Below are 6466 nucleotides of genomic sequence, written 5' to 3' on the forward strand. Positions count from 1 at the left end.
GAGCCGCCTGATGGCAGGCGGGTGGAGCCAGGCCCCCAGAATGATGGCCAGGGTCAGCTCCGCGCGGGGTGGGGGGCCGTAGGGGCGGGCGCGGGGCGGGTATGGCTGGGCCCGGACTCCAGTCTTGGGTCTGAGTTTGTATTTTCTGATTTCTCAACTTGCTCAATTTCTTTTGTGCCCTGTGAAGCAGGGCTATTTCCTGCCCATTTTAAGTACATGTTTCAAACAGTGTAATGTAAAATTGAGAGTCCTGTGGGCCACTTATGTTGAAAGTTAAATTGTCAAAAAAGAAAGGAAGAAAGTTAAATTGTCTTTGTTTTAACAGGCTGACAATGGATTTACTCAAAACTGCTAGTGTGAAGTGGTGGACTGCCGGGGTCCAACCCCAGCGGGTCCAGGGGTCCCCAAAGGTGTGGACGGAGTCGGCGAAGAAGGAATGACATGGAGACACCATTCAGTTGATCAGCAGCCTATCCAGGATCTCTAGCCAGGATCTCCAGCCAAGTTCTGGTCAGGATCTCCAGTCAGGTTCTGTAGCCATGTTCCCTCGGTAGGTTCTCCAGCCAGGTTCTGTCTGAGATCTCCAGCCAGGTTCGGTCACCAGGTTCTAGTCAGGCTCTCTTGCCAATTTCTGTAGTTAAGTTCAGTCCAGGATCCCTTGCCATGTTCTCTCCAGCGAAGCTCCTCCATCTCCTGGTTCCCTGTAGGTTCTGTCTCTCTTGGTCCTGTCTTCTGAGTTCTGACTTCTAAATTCTGTGTTCTAAGTTCTGTGTCTTGCTGTCTTGTTACATCTGTATTTATACCAGTTGATTCAATCCTATCAATCTCTATTACAAAGGTTAGGGCGTTTCTTATCTCCATTCCAGGGAGTAAAGATTATGTAGCTTAAGCATGATTGTTCATAGTTAAAGTGATTAATTACCCGCCTGGCACTTAGTTGAGGGGTTTTATTCCCTCCCTAACTTCAGGGGAAAATCCCTACCTGGGGATTCAACCTTTCTCGGAGAGGTGACCTTGGTTAAAACACAGCACCAAGAAGGTGAGCAAACATATTAAGAACCGTATGCCATATATGCCAGGTCCCTTGAAACAGCAAGGATGGACCGGCTCCCGGCAGTGGACATGCCTGCGCATCTTGGCTGAGATGCGGCTGAACTCCAGCTCTGGGTTCTGGGAACCTGGACTTCCATAGCGAGTTGTGGTGAAACAGTAATTGGATGGAGGAACCATCCAAGTAAGCAATTTCGTGAAGCAAGGAAAGGAGACTGTGCAGGAGATGCAAATTTAAATGTAAAACTCAAAATTCTACCTTTGTGAAACAAGCCTTCACAGACCGACATCTATCAGAACACCATTCCCACTCCTATTCCCCACTCACCCTTGAATTTTATAAGGACAAGATCTGGAAGGATGAAGCATGTGATAATTTAGGTCACCATCCATGGTGTTGTTGTTTTTTAAATACAGCAACAACTTTTACAAAATAGATATAAATTGTATTGTCCTTTACATATTCGGCACTTGAGGGGAATGATAAACTCAAATACCTTTGTTGAGGTAGACCTTTGTGATTTCGTAATTCATTTGTCATTGACTTTTCTGTATAGAATACTGAGAAGGAAAATAGGGGGGCAACTTTGGGGGCGTACAGCCTAATTCAGTATCTATTAAACTAATTTTACAAGCCCCGTTCTAACTGACTTGGGCGGAGCTGCAAAGCCCACCCCAAGGGGCCCGCCACAAGAATATATATATATATACACACACACTGAATGGCCAGATTATTATGACCACCTGACGTTTTTAGGCAAATTAGTTATAATTTCGCGCTGAAGTTGCTAGAGGGCCAGACCATTATAAATAGGGAAGCAGGTTGTTTACCATGACAGAAGTGATTTTTTTCTGAAGATATGGGTAAACAATGTGATTTAACAGCCTTTGAACGTGGGAGATATATTTATATATATATTATATATATACACACACATATATATACACACACACATATATATATACACACACACATATATATATATACACACACACACACACACACTGAGTGGCCAGATTATTATGACCACCCCATCAGTACTTTGTTGGGCCACCTTTTGCCTTCAATACTGCGGCGACTTTTCTTGGCACTGACTCCACGAGATGTTGAAAGGTGATGCGAGGAATCTGACACCATGCCTGATGAATAGCACTGTCCAGTTTTGTGAGATTTGATGGTTGTGGAACCAGCTGCCTGATGGCTCTTTTAACTTCGTCCCACAAATGCTCAATTGGATTGAGATGTGGTGATTGTGGGGGCCACCTAAGCAAGGTAAAGTCTCCCTCATGTTCTTGAAACCACTCCTGCACAATACGAGCACCGTGGCATGGCGCATTGTCTTGTTGGAAGAAGCCATCTCCATTGGGATACGCCATCAACATGATAGGATGAACTTGATCAGCAATGATACTTAGGTATGTTGTGCTATTCAGACGTTGTTCCACACGAATTAAAAGGCCCAAATCATGCCAGGAAAACATGCCCCAAACCATAACACTGCCCCACCAGCTTGAAGGGTTGTACTCATGCATGTGGGGTGCATGCTTTCATGCTGTTTCCACCAAATTCTCACTCTGCCATCTGCATGATGCAACTGGAAACGTGATTCATCGGACCACATGACTTTTTTCCAATGCTCAACTGTCCAATCCTTGTGTTCCTGTGCCAATTGGAGACATTTTATCTTGGTAACTGCAGACAGCAAAGGTGTCCGAACAGGCCTTCGGCTTCCATATCCCATACGATGCAGTGTATGGCTAATTTGCCTACAAACGTCAAGTGGGCATAATAATCTGGCCACTCAGTGTATATATCAAAGCCTCCCCACATTGTCAGTTCAGGCTTTGGATCAAGGTCCCCTGAACTAGCAGCACTGCAAAATAAAGGTTTTGCTTTCCTAATTCCTCTGGGTAATGAAGATTTTACTTTCCAGATTCCTCTGGGTGCCGGCTACCAGCTACTGTTCCCTTGGGCCATTTGCAACAACATTCATGGTTCCCTGACCCACAAAGCGTCAGCTGCGCTGGGTTTTGGGGCCACCGCTGATGAGAGAGGACTCCCGGGCACTGGGGCACTCGTTCAGGCTCTGAGACCCTGGGAAGGCGTCACTGGCACATTCGCCGGTTCCTGGACTCGTGGGGCCTGCAGAGACTGCTGCGACTCTGCGCTCTGGGGGACTCACTGAGGCAGGAAACCGCTTTCCGGACCCGCGGTTATATCTCTCACCCCCCCCCCCCCCCCCCCCCCCGCCTCCCCTCGTCCCCCGCCCCACTTGGCCGAGTTCAGGCCTGTCTTTCCGGACAGAAGAGTTTGGCTGATCACCCGCTAGGCAGTTATCTGCCTCTGTTTGCTGGGCGGACTGACTGTGGAGCTCTTAGGTAGTTGATCTGCCTCTGTTTTGGGGCTTCCTGGGGAGGAAGTCAAACTCGGACTGACTGTGTGTGAATGAGAGCGTGAATGGTGATTCCCACATGGCTAAGAGAGGCATCCTCACCTGGGGGACTGAGGCAATCCGGCCCCTCCCTGCTGTGGTGATCCGGTTCCAGGATTTATACGGATTCTCCAAAGCTAAGAGTTTGTCTCCACCGAGAGAGTGGCCAGACAGAGGGAGTTTTCTGTTGAAATTGTATGTCTTTTTGTTGTTTGTTTAATTTGTTTGAAGATGGGGCAAGTCCCACTTTGGGAAACCCAGTTAAGCTAGTGAGATTTCTGTCTGTATATCTGTAATGTAATCTTTTAGGGACTTTAGTTTACTTTTCCCTGGTTTATAAATACAGGCCTATACATAATTTTCCAAAGTCTTTGATAACTGAAAGGCTTTGGAGCATTGCTGGGTTAAATTGTAAGGCCGCTGAAACCTCCCTTCCCCCTCTTAACTAACTTTTCCAGTAAGCCCTGGTTATTGTAAGAACAAAGAGAAAACCCCCCCTCCTCCTGTGTTTTAACTGACCTTTCCAGTAAGCTCTGGTGCCCTGGTCTGGTCATAGCATAGCTATCTTATCTCTTCCTGGGATCGGTATGTGTAAAGACAGACCACCCTGCCCCTTAGGAAATGAGTCAACTACTAACACAGGTCTGCCCCCTAGGAGATGAGTCAACTGTTAACTGTTAACCCAATTCCCTGTTTTCCAGACCACCTGCGTGTGGTTTTTGCCTTTATAAACTCATGTTCTGCAATTGCTCAGGGCTCCAGTCAGCCAGCACTTCCCTTGTGTTGCTGTCTGTCTGCCTGAGAGCCCCTGCGCTGCGCTTGTAATAAAGAACCTCTTGCTTTTGCATCAAGTTTCGGTCTCTGCGTTTGACTTGGGGTCGTCGCCCCCTCCGTCGGACTCACCGGGGGTCTTGGGACCTTACAAAATGATACTGAAACATTAATTGATCTGAGTTTACCTTCTCTGGAGAATCAAGGATGACGTTGAATCATTAATAAGTAAGTCTTGTATTTTATTTGAAATCTCTCTTAAAATATAAATCTATGGAACGTTAATTACTTACATGTCACCTAAAAATTAAGGTTAAGGAAAATATGGCTTTGGTGCAATAGAGAAAGCATAGGCATAGAAATGCATTTTGAAGGAGAAAGAAGGTAGTTTCTAAAGCTGGTAATTTCTGAAAGTTATAAGAATGTTTGTGTCTAACACACATTGATACATTATCTTTTGGTAAAATCAAGTTTGACAATCCTTCAAGGGTTTAAATTTTAAGAAACTTCCTCTTGACCTGTAGTTGGCTTTAGATCATCCCAATAGGCTCTGAAATGCCTCAAATGTTTGTTTTCTCTTTCATGAAAGAAAATTTTATACTGAAGGTACATAGGAGCCTTTGTCAAATACAAAGTAATTATTATTAGTTATAATAATATAGAATATTGGGTTTTACAGAAAGAATTTGCCAGGGATTATAGTGTGAAACTAATTCCCTGGAAGTTAAGAACATCCTGTGAATTAGAATGGCCAGCCTATGGTGTGGGTTGGCCCTCAGAGGGAACCCTAGATGTCCCAACTGTCAGGGCCCTCTTTGAGGTCATCACGGGTGACCCTGGTCATCCTGATCAGTTTTCTTGCATAGATCAATGGCTAGAAATAGCTCGACACAGGTCTCCTTGGATCCGGCTCTGCGTGTGTAAGAAGGGACAGAGTAAGGTTTTAGTGGCAGGAGAACAGAAGCAGGTCCCTCGGAAGGAAGCTCAGCCCCCTGTTCTACAGGAACCCCCCGAGGAAGTGCCGCCAGTTTTACCACCTCCATAGGTGCCTCAAGTGGCACCCAGTGCTCCTTTGCCTGGTCAGGGAAGCTTAGATACACCATCTCCTTCCGTCTCGCCCCATCCGGACTCTCCAGAGCCAGTTGGACAATGTTTTCACTGAGCTGATCAGGGACCCAAGTCCCCTCTTGTCTTATTCAGGAGGACCAAGCCACGAGGGACACTTGCCATGATGCCTGTAGCTGCTACCCCAGCTTCTCCTGCCTCATCAGCCTTCTGAGACATGGTCAGTGCTGGCTGTCCCTTCCTGTTGCCGGCAGCCCCCAGAGGAGGTAAAAACCTGGATGGGAAGGGCAAAGGTGGGTTCTCATGCCCTCCCCAGGAAAGAAGCTTCTGTGGCCATTCTGACCCAGAACAGGAAATCCAGCAGAGACAGGACAGGCTCCCTCCCAGATGAAACGCGTACCTGCAATTCTGAAAGGACCCTTCCTGGCTCCTAGAAACTCCATTGTGGATACCCAAGCTCTGCCACAAAACCTTTACAGCCCCATCATTAAAATGGGATTAAAGAGAAACAATTACGGCCAAAAAAGAAATGAAGAGACATCCAATCTCATTAGTAATTAGCAAAAGCCAAATAAAACCACACTGAAATGCTATTTTGTCCCTATTCAAATAGCAAAAATAAGGAAACAATGGCTCTTTCCTACACACTACTGGTGGGCATATAAATTGGCACAATTACTTTGGAAAATTTTACATTGAACATTCACATACCCAATAACCCGGCATTTCCACTCTTGGCTCAGAAACAAAGGCTCAGAGATGGCAAGTGAGTTTGAAAGTTCACACAGCCAGGAAGAGGCAAACCCAGTACTTGGTCCAAAGTCTGGCTGACTTGAGCACACCATTTTTTATTTATTTTTTTTTTTAAGAACAATCTATTTTATTGAGGGCCTTCAGGGAAGGGTTGAATCGCTGGGAGGACAATGAGATCCCATGTCCTCTGCAGGCCGGATCTCGCAAGCTTTACAACCTCCGAAAACAGCACACACTTTGACAGCCATGCTCATCTCCCTCCCAAGGTGCTGAGGACAGAGTGTGTGGCAAGGGATCATTAAAGTTTTGAAAGGCTAATTATAGGAACCACTGCCCAGACACAAAAGCCGGAACCGGTCCACCAGGCTCCTCCCTCTTGCATCAGCAACCTTATT

The sequence above is a fragment of the Myotis daubentonii genome, chromosome 8 (assembly GCF_963259705.1).
Source record: "Myotis daubentonii chromosome 8, mMyoDau2.1, whole genome shotgun sequence".
In the NCBI taxonomy this organism is placed as follows: Eukaryota; Metazoa; Chordata; class Mammalia; order Chiroptera; family Vespertilionidae; genus Myotis; species Myotis daubentonii.